Raw genomic sequence first — 19,593 nt, 5'->3', positions numbered from 1 at the left:
TGTTGCTACGGGGCTATGGGGTTTCACTATTTGACCCCCCCCCCGGTTGGGATTCTTTAAGTAGTTCTCTGGGTCCCAGGGCGCATCATCACCCCCCGATAGAAATGTTCACGATGCGTGCGCAGGGGCCAATGTATGGAGATACAGGGGGGAGGGGACAACAGAGGGCTCAGACAAAAGTAAATACTGGGAAATGGAACCCAGAAACTGACAACTCCTTCTCCAAGGGTGGGGGACAATGTAGGAAGATACCGGGGGTAGGGTCCAACACTCCCCAGGGACAACAGAGGGTTCAGACAAAAGTGCATGCTGGGAAATAGAATCCAGAACCTAACAGTTCCTTTTTGAAGGGTGGGGGCCAAGGTATGGAGATACAGGGGGAGGGGCCAACACTCCCCAGGGACAACAGAGGGAAGGGTATCCTACCGAAACACAGGGATGAGCTGGGGTGGAGGGAGGAGGGGCAGGATACGTCATGGATCAGGACAGAGGGGGGGGGGAATCACAGGAAAGAACCACAGCAACGCGTGGCCGGGTCAGCTAGTACATTATAAACATTTCCCATTCTTTTTAAAATTTCTTGTCTTGGTTCCTGAGCTTCCCTGATAATTTTGCCATTTTGGCATAGTCCACCAACTTGGTTTGCCATTCTTCTCTGGTTGGGGTTGTCCCTTCTTTCCATCTCTGGGCTAGCAGGATCCAAGCGGCCATTGTAGCATACATGAACAGTTTCCTCTGATCTTTTGGGATCTCGGTACCTATAATTCCTAGTTAAAAAACTTCTGGTTTTTTAGGAAAAGTTATTTTAAACATTTTTTTTCATTTCATTATATATCATTTCCCAGAAATTTTTTAGTTACATTACAATTCCACCACATATGATAAAATGTACCTTCTTTTTCTTTACATTTCCAGCATATATTGGTACTTGTTCTATACAAACTCTTCAGTTTTGGGGATGGTGTTGGAAGGAGAATGGGTCCCATATGTTGTGATAGGGCAAAAAATAAAAAATGTGGATCACTCTGCAGATTCTAAAACCACAATAAAAATGCTAAGCATTTGAGAGTAAACATGGTGCAGTGGCTGGAACAAGGCCACTGGAGAACCAGGTTAAAATCCCTGTCCATTCAGACATAAAGTGGCCATGAGGTGGTAATTTTCTCTCAGCTTGGCCTACCTTGCAGGCTTGTTGTACATATTTAAAAGGGAAGGGGGAAACAATGTACAGCACCTCCAGCTCTTTGGTGGAAAGGCAGGCCATGCATGTAATTAATGAAGATTTCCTTTACAGGCAAAATTAATGGCAAGAGCAAGCCGCCGTCTTGATACCCAATCCATGCTCACGAGTTGCTAGCGACTTCCCCAACGGCGTGGCAACAAGGAAGGTAACTCCCGCTCAGCTCCGTGGGGCTTTTCCCCCAGCAGGATCAGGTTCTTAGTTTAGCTCGATCATCTGCGCGTTTCTTCAGAAGTCGGCCCTGCTAATGGCAAGGGGGTTTGCTCTACCGAACACGCACGCCTTTCTTCCTCCCGGGCTATGCTTAAAGGCAGAGGAACTCTGGATTTCATTCTCTTTGGTTTGCAAGTTTGCAACTTGAACAGGGTCCGTTTGTCGTCGTCGCTCGTCCGCCTGGGTTTCTTTGCGCTCGCTCGCGCCCCGCCGAGGATGCCCAGGTGCGCCCCCCCCCGACGGCTCCCGCCTCGACGGGGCGCTCGCTCTCGCCGCCGCACCCCGGCGGATGGGCGGGCGGGCGGGCGGCGGCAAGCCTCTGCGGGCGCTCTCTGCGCACCCGGCACTCACATCCGGGGCTGGCTTTGGCTCCGGGAACCATAAGCAACCCGGAAAAAAGAGGCGCTGCCGAGGCGCGACAGGAGCTGCTCGCGGCCGGGCCGCCTCCGAGTGTCGCGGGTCATGTCCGTGGTCCGCCTGCCGAGCTCCGCGCGCCGGCCAGAGACGCAGCTGGGTGAGTGCAGGATGCGGCCGTCGGAGGCCCCGAGAGACACGCACAGAGAGAGGTGCCGGGGCTGAGGGTCCCCGGGGGGGGGGCGGCATTAGGGGAGCGGGTGCCCTTCGCTGGGGAGGATTGGGCGCTTGGGGGAAAGCTGGGGCGGCATAATGCACGCACAAGCAGCCACACGCTCGCTCGGACTCAGCCCCGGAACCGTGGGAACTCCCGTTTCTAATCCCCGCTCCCCATGTGCATTTCTTAGTGGGCTAAGAAAATGTAAGAAACTTGCAGTCGGAGTTTCTGCACCCTCAGAAGTAAACACACACACACACACACACACACACACACACACACACACCCCGCGAGTTAAATGCGACTTTCCTCCCAAGTAAGTTTGCAGACAGAACATTTCTTTCCATGCAGCATCTCTGGAAATCCCAGGAAGAGCGACTGCTGTGCTTTGGCATGGGGTGAGGCCGGTGGGTGTGTCCCTTTAGGCTGCCCTATGCGCCAGGCCAAGGCATGATTTTAAAACAGCAACTGAGTCCTGTCTCCTCTCCAGACCTTTAACTGGTGTTCAAAGAGGATTAGACAAATTTGTGGAGGATCTCAGTGGCTGTTAACCCTGGTGAAATATGCTCTCCCCCTGTGGGAGGCAGAAATGCTTCAGAATACCAGTTGCTGGGCATCCCAGGGTGAGAGGGCGAGGGCTGTTGGACTTGGGTCTGCTTGCGTTCTTCCCAGGGGCATCTGGTTGGCCACAGTGAGAACAAGATGCTGGACCTGATGGGCCACTGGCCTGATCCACCAGGCTCTTCTAATGTTCTTACCTTACTTCTTGGAAGAGTTCTGACCCCCGTCTGAGGTCGAGAAGCAAGGGTGATGCTCCCAGGAGATCTTGCCTTAAGAAGCCCAAGGTCACACACTGCCTGCCCACACATTGTCCTGTTTGACTTCATGGGGCAGCTCAAGATAGGTGCTGGGAGGAGTGGGAGGTCCCATGTCCGAATTTTAACTTGACTGCAAGCCAAACTAGGTTGCTTCATTTGCAATAGGCACATGATAATACTGGCCTACTTTCAGGGGTTGTTGCAAAGATGATTCACACAAAGTGTGTGTGTGTGTGTGTGTGTGTGTGTGTATTCCATCCTGAAGAACATAGGATGTTACCTTGTATTGAGTCAGACCAATAGGGGGGAAAAGCCTGTTTCAGCTCAAGGTGGGTCCTAGGTCTTAAAACCCCAAGCCCTTTGAATGGACTATGAGGGGTTTCCTACAGGAGTCTTTCTCAGCCTGAGGATGCTTCAAGATGGATGTTTATTGTGGGGGTTGGTGCTCCTCATCTGTCCAAGTTTTTTTTTTTTGCAGTGCCACATGATTTTGCATTAAAATGCTAGCCTGCCCACCCCAATCCAGATTTACACTTTGTGCTGGAAATGCAATACTGTAAGTAAAAACAAAGCAAAACCTGTCAAAAATGGCCTGTTTGTGGTATCTTAAAAACCCATTTGCACCAGTAAGCCTACATCGGGAGGCCCCCACAGAAAGCACCATAGAAGTGTTTTGCTATTGCATCTATGGTCCATGGAGAGTTTTATATAAAGAACAAGAGAAAGTAGACTTCAAATGAGGACCTCCCCACCTCTTCATTAGTGCTACTAATATTAAAAATCAATTGCAATGTCTATTTTTCTACTCAATAAAATACATTCTCTGTTCCCATTGGTATCTCTCTGGCTTTGTTACTTCTGTTCATCTGAAATAAAAGTTGCTGCCCTGGACGCTGATAGCGCCAAATTAGGAAGTCTGTGCCTTGAAACCTCCCAGAAACAGTTTCTCTATTGCATATGTATTCCACTCATCCTCTAGGACACTTGGGGCACCTACACACTGTCCCATCAACCAGATAAGGGAGAGAGAAAGAGGAAGGTGGCTGGTCCAAGGTCATCCATTGAGCTGCATAGAGATTTGAACTCTGCCCTCTTAAGAAAGGAAAAAGAGTCCTGCTGGATCAGGCCAGGAGCTCATTTGGCTCACCATCTGCTCTCTCAGTGGCCAACCAGATGCCGACGGGAAGCCTGCAAGCAGAGCCTCTTGAGTTTGCTGCCAGGTGTATTGAGATGCATTCTTGTGGCTTTTTATTCTCCCACCACAAAGTATTTGTGAACTTGGATAATGTGAAAGGACCACCATGTAGGCCAAACATCAGCCCTGCCAAACCTGGTGCCCTCCAGATTCCCCTCAGCTCAGCCAGCACAGGCGTACGGATTGGAGCTGTTGTGGAGAAATGATAGAGAGCCCAGCTTGGGTAAGGCAACCCTTGGCTTTTCCCTAGGGTGCGATCAGGTGGGGCTTAACCAGAGAAAATAAGGCTTGCTTCTTCTTTTTATGTATTGGGCTAGAGTGAAATGTGATTAGGACATTCACTAGAGCATGTTGCAAACAGGTCTCTCTGTGGGTAATTGCAGAATCCTCTGTGCACTAGGTGTTTGAGTGAAAGGTATTAGCTGTGGGACAGAGGTTACCCGTTCTGGTGATGGGGTTCTGCATCTTTGTGCTTATAGTCAATAAAATTGTGCAAACTGTATCCCCCACCTACCCATTATTTCCCAGGGTCAAGTATTCTTAATTGTATTTAAGTTAGAAACCTATATGCATTATGCCTTGGAGAACATATGCTTTTCTGTTAGGTAAAGGGACCCCTGATCGTTAGGTCCAGTCACAGACGACTCTGGGGTTGTGGTGCTCATCTCGCTCTATAGGCCGAGGGAGCTGGCGTTTGTCCACAGACAGCTTCCGGGTCATATGGCCAGCATGACTGAGCCACTTGTGGCAAACCAGAGCAGCGCACGGAAATGCCGTTTACCTTCCCGTCGGAGCGGTACCTGTTTATCTACTTGCACTTTGACGTGCTTTCGAACTGCTAGGTTGGCAGGAGCTGGGACCAAGCAACGGGAGCTCACCCCGTTGTGGGGATTCAAACCACTGACCTTCTGATCGGCAAGCCCTAGGGCAGACATCCCCAAACTGCGGCCCTCCAGATGTTTTGGCCTACAACTCCCATGATCCCTAGCTAACAGGACCAGTGGTCAGGGATGATGGGAATTGTAGTCCAAAACATCTGGAGGGTCGAAGTTTGGGGATGTCTGCCCTAGGCTCTGTGGTTTAACCCACAGCGCCACCCGCGTCCCAGCTTTTCTGTTAGTTTGCTTCAATTATTCAAAGCACCTCCCCTATATCGTCCAGCTAGTTTTGGTGTTATCCTTGTATTGCAGATGGGGAGGGAAGCTGCTAGTTTGCCTAAAGCAATCCCATGAGAAGATATTTTAACTGGAACCGTTATGCTGTTGCAAACAAACAAAAATAGAGTGGATGCTTTTTTCTTTGGCTACTTATTGAGCACTGTTAATGTTACCACATTCCTTCATGGAAAGGCTCGTCTGCCCCTACATTAGAGGCAGAAAACTCCATAGCTGAAGCTCGTCTCTTTTTCATCTCCATGCCAGACAAAAGCTTCCCTTGTTAAAATTCTGCCAACCTTACAAATGTTTCGGGTAGACCTATACAAGTAGCCTGCCTTTAGAAGAGCCTTGGCAACCATAAATACTGCAGAAGCTCTTATAAAGGAACATCAAAAAACCTCAGCAGGGACCATCACCTCTTTGACTGTTCCTCAGATTTGGAAACATGTCTTGGCATGAGTTAAGGTTGAGGAGTGGCAGTGATGAGGGCTGCAAAGGTGCCCTGCATTTAAAGCATATTTTCCTCTCCTGTCCAAAAAACAATCCTGGGAATTATAGTTTACCCTTCACAGAGCTGCAGTTCCCAGCATCCTTAACAAACTAACAGTTCCCAGGATTCTTTGGAGGTGAAAATGTGCTTTAAATGTGGTCTAATGTACAACAACAACAACAACAACAACAACAACAACAATTTATTTGTACCCCGCCCATCTGTCTGGGTTTCCCCAGCCACTCTGGGCAGCTTCCAACAAAGATTTAAAATACATTAAAATATCACACATTAAAAACTGCCCTGAACAGCCTTCAGATGTCTTTTTTTAAAAATAATAATAATTTTTATTGGATTTTACATAAAGAAAAATACAAAAATACAACATAACTTCCTCAAATTTTGTTTCTTCAATATTCTTCACTTATATAAAAAGGAATAAAAAGAAAATGCCCATATTAATAATAAAAAATATAAAAAAATTATCATGCTTTTCAACTTTATTTCTAAATATTTCGGACTTCCTCATTCCCCCTTCTTGAGTTCTCAATAATTCACTAGTTATTGCAGTTTCCAATTCTAACCACACTTTCTTTCTTCCAAAATATAAGTTCTTTTTAACCATTAACCCTTCATACTTCACATTGCCTTATTACCCAATGTTCTCTACCCTTTTACCCAGAAATATTCAGACTTAATTGTCAAGCTCTTTTACCCCCTTTTTATTCCCATTCACGAAACTAAATCTACCCCCTTTCCTTGGAATCGGTATCCAGAAATTTCAGCCAGCTCCTTAATACATTCCGAATTCAGACCATTTTTTATCAATCCATAATTTTTTTACAATTCTCACTCACCCCACTCCTGCTCTGTCCCGTCCCAATCTAAATTTTGCTGAACCCTTCCCCCCTGCTGTATTCCCATCACTTTATTTCCACTCTCATTCTCTTTCTGCCCCTCTCCTACTTCCTTCTCCCCCTCTCTCACCGGGGTAACAACCTTTTTGTTTTTCCCCTTTTTGAGGGGCATTTGAATCACAACCCTTCCCTGTTTCACCTCTCCCACTGGAGAAACAGTGATTTTTTTTGATCCCTGTTCCACCTCTCCCACCAGTGGAACAGTGATTTCTTCTTCCTCCTCCTCTATCTCAGAAATCAGTTCTGTTGGTTCAGCAAGTTGTCCTTCAAGATTATGATTCTCCTCTGCCCTTTCTGAAGTTTCCAAGTCACATCACAGCATACGTGTTCTTCTGGTCGTTCTTCTCCCTTTTCTTCCTTTCTAAGTTCAAATAGTTCATCTATTTCAATATTCAATTCTGGTAATTCCTCAGGCCTCTCATACATGCACATTATATCAAGTTTAGAATTACGAATCTCCTCTGTCATTTCCAGAATTGTTTTCAAAATCAACAAATCCCACTGTGTGTCTTCCTTGTCACCATCCAGAACCTTTTCTCCTAGTCTGCTAATGCTCTCCTCCTCCATATTTGTAACAGGCAGGAAGGGGTGTTGTTATTGTCCTTGTTTTGTATTATCCATATGTAAAATTAAAAAAAAGATAAGATCCTGTCTGGTATGGATCCAACCTCTATTTCTTTTCTTCTTCTCTTAACCATCCGAATCCAACTCAGTACTGAGCAGCCTTAAGGTTAAAAATTCCTCTTTTATTTATCTGTAGCTCTCAGTCTCTAGCTCTCAGAGAGGCACATTCTTTTGTATTGTATTGTGACGTCACAAAGACGGCTAACCGCTCCCTTTGACCCGGTTCCAAGTTCATAGGGAGGTTTTCCCTTGTCAAATCTCAGTCTTTTGCAGAGATTAAATGCACTTTAACTTTTTCCCTTACTCTGCATCAGGAAAAAGTTTTTTTACGTAAATTTCTGAGCTTTCCATAGCTTTACTGCATCATCCAGTACTCAGTTGGGGGGGGCTGACTTCCCTTTTAAGCCTCCTCCCAGCGCCAAATTCTTAGTCCAAATCGAAAATGTTTGACTTACTTAGTCAAAATCTAGTCTTTTTGCAGGAAGAATCCACCGCTTGCAGGCTGTATGCTTGGAGCTTCGCTTCTTGGAGGTGACGATGGCGCCCAAAATGGCTCCCGCGACTACCACTCCGCTGGCTCTCGGGGGCTCTGCCGAGCTTCCCGGGCATTGGAGGAGTCGCGTTTGGAGCTCCGCTGGGCTACTATGCCCCCGGGACGCTCTACCCGGGGTTTTTATGGGGATCCGTGTGCCCCTGCGGATTCCCCCCCCCTCTGCGATGCCAGAAACCTCGGAGCTCGAGGTTTCTGCGCCTCTCCGCCAGCACGGTAGACCGGAAGTGATGGCCTTCAGATGTCTTCTAAATGTCAGGTAGTTATTTATCTCTTTGACATCTGATGGGAGGGCATTCCACAGGGTGGGTGCCACTACTGAGAAGGCCCTATGTCTGGTTCACTGTAACCTCACTTCTCGCCATGAGGGAACTGCCAGAAGGCCCTCGGCACTGGACCTCAGTGGGGTGAATGATGGGGGTGGAGACGCTCCTTCAGGTATACTGGGCCGAGGCTTTGTATGGTGTGTGCACAGCCAAAGTTGGCTTTTCCTCTTCAGATACGTATTTTGATTCGCAAGATACTCTGTAATGTCCATTGTCTGGATCTCTTCTGCATCAGAGGTCCTTGTCCCTTCCCCTCTTTATTGAAAAGGGATTTTTCTAGTGTGCCTTCCTCTTACACACAATGTAAGCCAGCATGTGCTTTGTGAACACCCAAAGAGGAAGCTGTGTAGACTGCAAGCACAGAGGAACTTGGCAGCCTTCCCAGGGGATGAGGTTCTGAAAAATAAGGGTCAGTTGAGCTGCTTGGCTTCATACAAAACAACCTTTCTATCACTGGAGGGTTGAATGCCTTACCAGAACAGGGAAACAATATTTTCCCTTTCTTAGGGTGTGCTTGTTTACTTCTGCATTTGCCCCCTCAAGGAATTACAGGCACTGTAGTTTGTTAAGGGTGCTGGGAATGGTAGCTCAGTGAGAGGTAAACCAAACTGCTCAGAATTCTTGGAGGGAAAGAATTTGCTTCAGAGGTGTGTTCAAGGTGTCACATCTATGCAACTTAGTTTAGTATTGCCAGGCTGTGTGTGCTGCAGGAATGGCTCAGTTTTGTCCTTGTTCTCACTGAGATTGCATACATGGGTCTGTACTCGGGTGTTGCTCCAGGTTTGAGGGGGCTGTTAGAAAAATACCTGCTGGTGGGCCCCCTCTTACGTTGCAGGGATCTCTGGCAGGTTAACCCGGTAGTTGTGGTAGTAGCAGGCAGCAACACTCGGATGAGAGCAGGACACAAACAGACACTGTTTTATTTACTTGCAATGTCCTGGGGAAATGCCATGTTGAGAGACTTAAATGCTGGCTCTGAGACTCCAACTGGAGGCTGCCATTTTCATTTCTTACACTGTCCTGAAGGGCATTGTGGATAATTTTCTTTATCATTGTGTAGGGGTTGAGGTCTCTGCCTGCCAGGCCTGCCCACCCTTTTCCTCTTCCACCCCAACCAAAGGTCCCCCCCCAGCTCACCTACCCTCTTGCCTATCCCTTCACTTGCTCACCCCAAGCCCCAAAGCCCAAGCCCTTTTTAAGGAGTGGCCATGCAATTGCCAATGAGCTCAGTTGGTTAGGGCATGGTCCCGGGTTTGATCCCCATATGGGTGCATATTTTTGCATTGCAGGGAGTTGGACTAGATGGTCTTTGGGGTCCCTGTTCTATCACTCCACACCATGGCTTGCTAAATTGCTGTGTGAAGGGTCTTCCCCTGCACTTAGCAGCTCTGCCAATGAGCAGCTCAGAGCATTACAGCACCTTAAATGTTGATGTGTGTAGGAAGAAAGAATTTTTTACCAGCTCTTCAGCTGAAAAAGACTCCCAGAGTGGCTTACAAATATCAAAAATAGGACGTAAGAAGCTGTCTGTCAGCCAGATCATTGCGTCCATGTAGCTTAGCATGGTCTGTACTGGCTGACAGACAAATGCTGCCCTCAGACTTAAAATGTAAAAGGCATGACACAAAAGGAAAAGAGATGGGGAGGGAGGAGAAAAGTAGGCATTAGCCCCCTTAGTAACAGCATTCTTGTAATGCCCAGCTGCAATGGACGAGCGCAAGGAAAGGAGCGGCTAAATGTCGCTGGTGTTCTGCTGATTGACTAGAGAGGCCCTGCAGCCATCTTCAAGGAACAGGCGCTGCCACAGGAGAATGAAAACGCAGACTCTTTGGCAGGGTTTGATGAGGCCCACAGCTACTGAAGGTAACGGGGCCCTTTATATGTCCAGCTGTCCTTTGTCAACAACAAATCGTCACTGTTTTTTGTGTTGAATATATGCTGTATGGTAATTTATGGACCTAATAGGTATCTAAAGCCATTTGCACATGCTGAATGTAGGCAATCTATATATAAAAGGTAAAGGTAAAGGGACCCCTGATCCAGTCGCGGACGACTTTGGGGTTGCGGCGCTCATCTTGCTTTACTGGCCGAGGGAACTGGCGTACAGCTTCCAGGTCATGTGGCCAGCATGACAAAGCCGCTTCTGGCGAACCAGAGCAGCACACGGAAATGCCGTTTACCTTCCCGCCGGAGTGGTACCTATTTATCTACTTGCACTTTGACGTGCTTTCGAACTGCTAGGTTGGCAGGAGCTGGGACCGAGCAACAGGAGCTCAACCCGTTGCGGGGATTCGAACCACCGACCTTCCGATCGGCAAGCCCTAGGCTCAGTGGTTTAGAGTCACCACCCGCGTCCCATAACCTATATATAGAAATGAGCAAAGCAGTGATATTTGAGGGAGAAGGCTAGCAGGCTAGCTACCATTACTTACATCATAGGAGCCTACACAACACAAAACACTGTTGCTGTATGTAGGTTTTATTTCATTTGTTTTTTATCTTATATTTTGGAAATGTACATCCAGGTTTTTTCCCCTTTAATTTTTTTGGGGGCCCCAAGAGAGTGGGGCCCTAAGGTATAGCTTGTTTGAATCTGGAACTGCTCTTTGGCCCCACTTTGGATAGAGAGAAGTTTTTCTCCCTCTCTCATCATACTAGGACCTAATGGGGCCATCCAGTGAAGCTGAATATTGGGAGATTCAAGACAAACAAAAGAAAGAACTTATATTCACCGTGCATAGTTGAACTATGTAATTTGCTCTTATGGAATATGGTGATAATTACCACCTTGGAAGTCTGTAAAAGAACTAGACCAATTCCTGGAGGATAAGGCTGTCCATGGCCACTCATCCTGTTCTGATATGACCCTGTTCTCCCTCCCCTGTGAGACACCACATGCCTTTGAATGCCATGTCTGCCAAAGAGGGGGAGAGAGCTCTTGGCTGCCCTGGCCTGATCCAGGCTCTTTTTAACACTGCACCAAGCAAACTAAACACAGCTGACCAGCTATCACTTGTAGCTGGTTGTAACACTTCCTCCTGCCTCCACACACACACCCCGCCGCCCCCCCCCCCGTTCCTGCATTCACAGGTAGGCAGCAGAATTAGGTGGGCTGCTATAACTAACTGATGGGCTACCAGCTTGGTGTGTTGCAAGTTAAATCTGGAAAAAATGTGTGTTGGGGGGGGGGGGAGTTTGCAAATGCACTAATACCACAATATTCAAAACCAGCATCCCTCTCGGATGGTTGACCTAATAATAGTTTTAGTTATGGTGCCTCAGCATCTGCATTTGTGTTCTGCCAGAAAGAATTGAGGACCTATTAATTTTAGCCTTGTAATTATTTTAAGTTAAGTGTGTTTCCTCCCCCCAAATAAATTTATCCTTGCTCAGCTTATTATTATTCAGCACTCTAGTCCCTCAAAATTTGCAAATGAGCAGTTAAGACACACAGTTAAGACACAGTCTCACCAAAGTGGGGGATGAGGCTATTTGGGCCACAGTGTGCCTTTGGGTTGTGATTCATGAACAATTGTGAGGTTTCCTCTGCTCTGCTCTCCCAATTCCAGCAGTCCATGAGGTCCTTAATACTCAGGTTGTTGTAGAAAATTACTGAGATAATACATCCGAAGCTGGCACAGCCTTCAGAATTCTCCCAGGTCAGACCGGGAGGTTGGATTTGTCTCCTCAGCCGATTTCAAGGGCTACAGTCAGGGACTAGTTTAAATAAGCCAACTACAAGAAGCATCGTCTTGGCCACAATTTAATCACCCAAAGGTTGTGGTACTTGTGGCAGTGCCTGCACATCTAGGGCTGGCCCCTTCAGCCACCTGAAGGAAAGGCAGTCTAGTGTAATAACTCAAGTTGCTGAGAGGCAAAGGCTACAAACCTGTCCTCTTCTTAAAGGTAAAGGGACCCCTGACCATTAGGTCCAGTCGTGGGTGACTCTGGGTTGCGGCGCTCATCTCGCGGCATACAGCTTCCAGGTCATGTGGCCAGCATGACAAAGCCGCTTCTGGTGAACCAGAGCAGCACACGGAAACGCCATTTATCTTCCCGCCAGAGCGGTACCTACCGGTATTTATCTTTTTAAAGGTAAAGGTAAATGGGCCCCTGACCATTAGGTCCAGTCGTGACTGACTCTGGGGTTGTGGCGCTCATCTCGCATTATTGGCCGAGGGAGCCGGCATACAGCTTCCGGGTCATGTGGCCAGCATGACTTAAGCCACTTCTGGCGAACCAGAGCAGCGCACAGAAACGCCGTTTACCTTCCCGCCGGAGCGGTACCTATTTATCTACTTGCACTTTGACATGCTTTCGAACTGCTAGGTTGGCAGGAGATGGGACCAAGTAACAGGAGCTCACCCCATCGCGGGGATTCGAACCGCCGACCTTCTGATCGGCAAGCCCTAGGCTCTGTGGTTTAACCCACAGCGCTACCCGTGTCCCATTTATCTTCTTAGGATTGTCTTATTTCCAGGCTCTTCCATGATTTGAATTTTCCTCTGTTTGAACTTCCTCTGGAAAATTAATATTGTGGGGAGAATGGGGAAGATTTTTTTAAAAAAAAATTGTTTTATTTATTTACAACATTTATTTCCCACCTTTCTCCAGGGAGCTTAAGGCAACATGCATGGTTCTCCCCCTCTGTTTTTCCTTCACAGCACCCCTGTGATGTAGGTTAGACTGTGCATGACCCAAGGTCGCCCAGTGAACTTCATGGCTAGTGGTTTCCTGGGGCTGTGGTGCCCTTTGGGATGGGTGGGTCGGAAGGCAGGGAGGCCAACAGTAGGTGGCGCCAGAGCAACCCTAGGGAGAGCCAAGCTGCTCTAGTTTCCTTCCAATGCTCTCCCTACTGTGTTCTACAAGGGCAAAGCTGAGACTCCCTTTTCTTGCAGTGAACCTTTTCCTGCATTCTGAAGTGATAGTGACCAGAAACAGGTTTAGCATATCAGTGTAAATTTGGTTGGAGCTCTCTGAGTCCATAGCAAGTGTCTTCTGCTTCAACTTCTGAATGCCCGATGAAAGACCCTTTACTCTTCTTCCATCAGGCTTTTGCAGGAAATTAAGAATACCTTTCCCCATGATTGTTAGCTGATTTCTGATTTGAACATTTTTAATATTGGGTTCATGGTATTCTTTTGTGTCCAGTTGTTGTTAACCAGTCTTATTTTTTTTTTAATGAATTATGAATAGCTCTGTGTGTGTGTGTGTGTGTGTGTGTGTGTGTGTGTGTGGTAAGTAACTAAGAGACACTATCAGACTTAAAGGGCATTTTCCAACAGCATTGAGGAAAGTACAGAGTGAGGCGGGGGGCGGGCGCTTAGGAGGGCATTTGGCTTGGAGGAATCCCGAGGGCCAGAAAGGGAACCTTAGAGGGCCACATGGAGCCCTGAGCCTGAGGTGCCCCACCCCTCATGTACATGGGGACTAGCAGCATGAATGTGGGAATGGGTTCCATGCAAAAGCGCTGTGTTTCAAGAGGGACTATAGCTTGTTGGTAGAGCTTTATGTGCCAAAGGTCCCAGCTTCTATCCCTAACATCTCCTCCACCTATAGTTCACATCCACAATATACGTTCAAAGCAGGTGACTGAATCCCAAAGAATCATGGGAACTGTAGTTTGGAAAAGGTTCCGGGAATTGTAGTACTGTGAGGGTAAACTGCAGTTCTGAGGATTCTTTGGAGGAAGTCCTGTTCTTTGAATGGATGCTGCGGATGTGACCTAAGAGTGGTGGTTGGTAAAGTCTGCATAGTGCCCTTCAGATTTTGTGGGCTATAGTTCCCATCAGTCCCATGCAGTATGGACAATAACCATGAATGTTGGGAGTTGTAGAGGCATTTCAGGATATGGTACATTTGTTTCCCAACTCCCCCCCCCCCAATCTTCAATATGCAAAGCGAAAAAATGGCCCCACAACAAGCATGACAAATCATTTACTGCAACCGGTTTGCACAATATATGGTTCCTCCTTTTTACAAAACGTCAAGCTTCGTAGTCTGTTTCGCTATGAACTCAGAAATCTTATCCGCTGTGCAAAAGCTTTCAGAAGTGAATGGCTGGGGCATCAGGGGGCTTGTCTTTTAGGTAAGATGTTATTACTGGCAGTTCCTGCAGCAGGAGTCTTCAAGGAAATGAATGGGGGGCTTCAGCTGGGAGCCTGGTGGTCTCCTTTAGCAGTTTGGGCCCCTGTTTGCCAGGCCTCTACTCAAGACCCAAGTTCCAATGGGGAAGTGACCTTGGGGACACACCACCTTTTGTCAGGCTTGTGCATGGTGGCCCTGGCCCTGCCTTCAGACAGTAGGTACTTTTTGTTGTTGTTGCTGTTGTTTTGCTGGCCCTGCCTTCAGACAGTAGGTACTTTTTTTTTTTAGGGAGGATCACATGAGCTTTGGATTTAGATTCTGCAGCAACACATGTAATTCCAAATCTGTAACCAGAACCAAATTTAGAAATAGAGGATGTGTTTGCATGTTGTTTAGTTGTGTCCGACTCTTCGTGACCCATGGACCAGAGCATGCCAGGCACTCCTGTCTTCCACTGCCTCCCACAGTTTGGTCATACTCATGTTCGTAGCTTCGAGAACACTGCCCAACCATCTCGTCCTCTGTCATCCCCTTCTCCTAGTGCCCTCAATCTTTCCCAACATCAGGGTCTTTTCCAGGGAGTCTTCTCTTCTCATGAGGTGGCCAAAGTATTGGAGCCTCAGCTTCAGGATCTGTCCTTCCAGTGAGCACTCAGGGCTGATTTCCTTCAGAATGGACAGGTTTGATCTTCTTGCAGTCCATGGGACTCTCAAGAGTCTCCTCCAGCACCATAATTCAAAAGCATCAATTCTTCGGCGATCAGCCTTCTTTATGGTCCAGCTCTCACTTCCATACATCACTACTGGGAAAACCACAGCTTTAACTATACGGACCTTTGTCGGCAAGGTGATGTCTCTGCTTTTTAAGATGCTGTCTAGGTTTGTCATTGCTTTTCTCCCAAGAAGCAGGCGTCTTTTAATTTCGTGACTCCTGTCACCATCTGCAGTGATCAAGGAGCCCAAGAAAGTAAAATCTCTCACTGCCTCCATTTCTTCCCCTTCTATTTGCCAGGAGGTGATGGGACCAGTAGCCATGATCTTGGTTTTTTTGATGTTGAGCTTCAGACCATATTTTGCGCTCATTAAAAGGTTCTTTAATTCCTCCTCACTTTCTGCCATCAAGGTTGTATCTGAGGTTGTTGATATTTCTTCCGGCAATCTTAATTCCGTCTTGGGATTCATCCAGTCCAGCCTTTCACATATAAGTTAAATAAGCAGGGAGATGATATACAGCCTTGTCATACTCCTTTCCCAATTTTGAACCAACCAGTTATTCCATATCCAGTTCTAACTGTAGCTTCTTCTCCCACATACAGATGAGGTGATCAGGCACTCCTATTTCTTTAAGAACTTGCCATAGTTTGCTGTGGTCGGCACAGTCAAAGGCTTTTGCATAGTCAATGAAGCAGAAGTAGATGTTTTTTTCTGGAACTCTCTAGCTTTTTCCATAATCCAGCGCATGTTTGCAATTTGGTCTCTGGTTCCTCTGCCCCTTTGAAATCCAGCTTGCACTTCTGGGAGTTCTCGGTCCACATACTGCTTAAGCCTGCCTTGTAAAATTTTAAGCATAACCTTGCTAGCGTGTGAAATGAGCACAATTGTGTGGTAGTTGGAGCATTCTTTGGCACTGCCCTTCTTTGGGATTGGGATGTAGACTGATATTCTCCAATCCTCTGGCCACTGTTGAGTTTTCCAAACTTTCTGGCATATTGAGTGTAGCACCTTAACAGCATCATCTTTTAAAATTTTAAATAGTTCAGCTGGAATATCATCACTTCCACTGGCCTTGTTATTAGCAATGCTTTCTAAGGCCCATTTGACTTCACTCTCCAAGATGCCTGGCTCAAGGTCAGCAACCACACTACCTGGGGTGTACGAGACCTCCATATCTTTCTGGTATAATTCCTCTGTGTATTCTTGCCACCTCTTCTTGATGTCTTCTGCTTCTGTTAGGTCCTTTCCACTTTTGTCCTTTATTATGGTAATCTTTGTACGAAATGTTCCTTTCATATCTCCAATTTTCTTGAACAGATCTCTGGTTTTCCCCATTCTATTGTTTTCCTCTATTTCTTTGCATTGCTCGTTTAAGAAGGCCATCTTGTCTCTCCTTGCTATTTTTTGGAAATCTGCATTCAATTTCATGTATCTTTCCCTATCTCCCTTGCATTTTGCTTGCCTTCTCTCCCCCGCTATTTGTAAGGCCTCATTGGACAGCCACTTTTCTGAGGGGGCCTTATTCATCCCTGTGGCCTTGAAAGTGTATAGCATCAAAGTGATGGCCACAATGGCCTATGCTGCACCTTTATGGGCGGCCTTTGCAAATCTCTCACCGTTAGAGTCGCTTCAAAGCCAATTCTTACGCCGACTTCTAAAATTACCAACATGCGTAAGTAATGCGGCTATTCGCTTAGAAATGAAGATCCCCTTAGTGGAGTTAGTTTTATGGAGGCGAGTTTTGATTTACAGTATTGGATATCCCTATGGCATAAACTCCCGAACCACTATCTCATTCAATGCATGTGGCGGGATGACTTCACAAATTTGTGGTCAGGAAAAATCCATGCCAAATTGCTGTCCTATGAGATCTCGCCCACTGAATTGCTCAAACTGGATCTAAATGCGGCAAAAAGGTGTATAAATCAAAGGCTGGATGATGCAGAGCTATACCAAAATTTCTTAGCTGGTGGTGGAGTCTGCTCGCCGTTAAATTTCGTCATAACCCCTATTTACCATGCTCCGTCCTATTTAACATCGCTTACGGCCGCGTCTCACCGATATGCCTTCATTAAAGCTAGGTTCAATGTTTTCCCAACAAACGTGCTGAGACATAGATTTACTCAGGGCCAAGTCTCTTCAATGTGTGCTTGTGAAATTAAAACATCTGAATCTCTACATCATGTTATGTTTATCTGCCCTATGTACAGTTCGGCTCGTGCTAGTATACTAAATTCCATAATCCAGCCTATGGCTGACAAACCAGTTGACCTACAGCTTGCCTGGGTTCTTCAAGATGTGGATCCTTATATTACTCTACAGGTTGCTAAATTCCCAACAGCCGTCCTCTCGTACAAGAGACGGAATGGAATGTTAGCAGATTATTTATAGTTATAAGAATTTTCTATAATGACATCAGATACTGATTTTAGCGTAGTGCCTAAATTTTTAATCATAATCTTAAACTTTTCTTTTTGAATTGTTAATATTTGTCCTTGTGAGCTGTTAATTGTGTTATATTATTTGTGGCTTGTACAAGTCCGCTGTTTTATTTGATTTATTTTGTTGTTTTGTGTTTTATGATGGGCGTAAAGCCGAATAAACATGACAGCCACTTTGCTTTCTTTCATTTCCTTTTCATTGGGATGGTTTTTGTTGCTGCCTCCTGTATGTTACGAGCCTCCATCCATAGTTCTTCAGGCACTCTGTCCACCAAACCTGAATCCTTAAACCTGTTCCTTACTTCCACTGTGTATTCATAAGGAATTTGATTCAGATTGTATCTTACTGGCCCAGTGGTTTTTCCTACTTTCTTCAGTTTAAGCTGGAATTTTGCTATAAGAAGCTGATGATCTGAGCCACAGTCAGCTCCAGGTCTTGTTTTTGCTGACTGTATAGAGCAGGCATCCCCAAACTGCAGCCCTCCAGATGTTTTGGCCTACAACTCCCATGATCCTTACCTAACAGGACCAGTGGTCGGGAAAGATGGGAATTGTAGTCCAAAACATCTAGAGGGCCAAAGTTTGGGGATGCCTGGAATAGAGTTTCTCCATTTTTGGCTGCAGAGAATAGCATCAATCTGATTTTGATGCTGCCCATCTGGTGATGTCCATGTGTAGAGTCGTCTCTTGTGTTGTTGGAAAAGACTGTTTGTGATTACCAGCTTGTTCTCTTGACAGAACTCTATTAGCCTTTGCCCTGTTTCGTTTTGAACTCCAAGGCCAAACTTGCCAGTTGTTTGTTTTATCTCTTGATTCCCTACTTTAGCATTCCAATCCCCTATAATGAGAAGAACATCCTTCTTTGGTGTCATTTCTAGAAGGTGTTGTAAGTCTTCATAGAAGGTCAGTTTCACTTTCTTCAGCACCGGTAGTTGATGCATAAACTTGGATTCCTGTACTGTGATGTTAAAAGGTCTGCCTTAGATTCATATCGAGATCATTCTATCATTTTTGAGATTGCATCCCAGTACAGCTTTTGCCACTCTTTTGTTGACTATGAGGGCCACTCCATTTCTTTTACGGGATTCTTGCCCACAGTAGTAGATATGATGGTCATCTGAATTGAATTTGCCCATTCCTCTCCATTTTAGTTCACTGATGCCCAGGATGTCTATATTTATTCTTGCCATCTCATTTGTGACCACATCCAGCGTACCAAGGTTCATGGTTCTTACATTTGAGGTTCCTATGCAATATTTTTCTTTATAGCATTGGACTTTCCTTTCGTTTCCAGGCATATCCGCAACTGAGCGACCTTTCGGCTTTGGCCCAGCCGCTTAATCAGCTCTGAATCTACTTGTACTTGTCCTCCGCTCTTCCTCAGTAGCATGTTGGACGCCTTCCGACCTGAGGGGCTCATCTTCCAGTGTCATAACTTTTATATGCCTGTTGTCTTTGTCCATGGAGTTTTCTTGGCAGGGATACTGGAGTGGCTTGCCAGTTCCTTTTCCAGGTGGATCACACTTAGTCAAAACTCTCCACTATGACCTGTCCATCTTGGGTGGCCCTGCACGGCATAGCTCATAGCTTCTCTGAGTTATTCAAGCCCCTTCGCCACAACAAGGCAGTGATCCATGAAGGAGTGTATATCTGCTTATTTCATGTGACTTCCAGGATGGAATATATTACAGCTGCTTTTAATTGTACAAGAGCTGAGGAAATGGAAGGGAGAAGGGTCTGAAAATGTTTGCAAGCGTAGAAGTCAGGAAATACTGCCTCCTGGTAATCAGTCACCACCGGTTCTCTTGTCTTGTGAATCCTTTTGTTTTAAGAGGCAGGGTACAAATCCAGTAAATTAAACAAAATGAATGGACTTGCCATTATCAATTTAGCTAGACGTTACTGCCTCTAGGTCTTCTGGCAGCCAGACTTTATACAGGGCACTGCAAGTTCTGCAGCTCAATGATCAGGAATGTGGTTTATTGTACAAAAAAATTAGCATATTGAGAATCTAATCTTTCAGTACATACAAGTTTCTAGCCCTCCAGGCAGTGAAAGTGTGTTAGCAATGCATAACCTGGCAAAGCGTGTCACAGGGTTTCCCATAGTCAAGGTGCCTCTGTAGGTCCCTGACTGGCACACACAAAAGCACACCTAATCCTTATGCAAAATAAAAGGAGGCATGCAAATTCTCTTAATTTGTATAACACACATTGGTTGTAGAATTGAACTCTAAAGGCAGAATTTTAAT

The 19,593-nt window shown here is 46.2% G+C and overlaps 1 protein-coding gene across 3 annotated transcripts in view; it reads left to right on the top strand.

Annotated features, from left to right (window-relative positions):
• Window positions 1–1,786: 1,786 nt before the first annotated feature.
• Window positions 1,787–19,593, top strand: part of PLEKHA2 (pleckstrin homology domain containing A2) — a 110,730-nt gene continuing 92,923 nt past the window's right edge. The window contains exon 1 of one of the 3 annotated variants that reach the window (XM_035138979.2): window positions 1,787–1,967. The gene's annotated coding sequence lies outside the window, so the exon portion shown is untranslated. Of the gene's footprint in view, window positions 1,968–6,114; window positions 9,965–19,593 lie in introns of those variants that run through there. The other 2 variants (XM_035138974.2, XM_035138978.2) reach the window with 2 other exon arrangements.

The sequence above is a fragment of the Zootoca vivipara genome, chromosome 15, assembly GCF_963506605.1.
Source record: "Zootoca vivipara chromosome 15, rZooViv1.1, whole genome shotgun sequence".
Classification (NCBI taxonomy): Eukaryota; Metazoa; Chordata; class Lepidosauria; order Squamata; family Lacertidae; genus Zootoca; species Zootoca vivipara.
The sequence above is the reverse complement of the archived record's forward strand: the minus strand, read 5'-3'. Positions and strand labels throughout refer to the sequence as shown.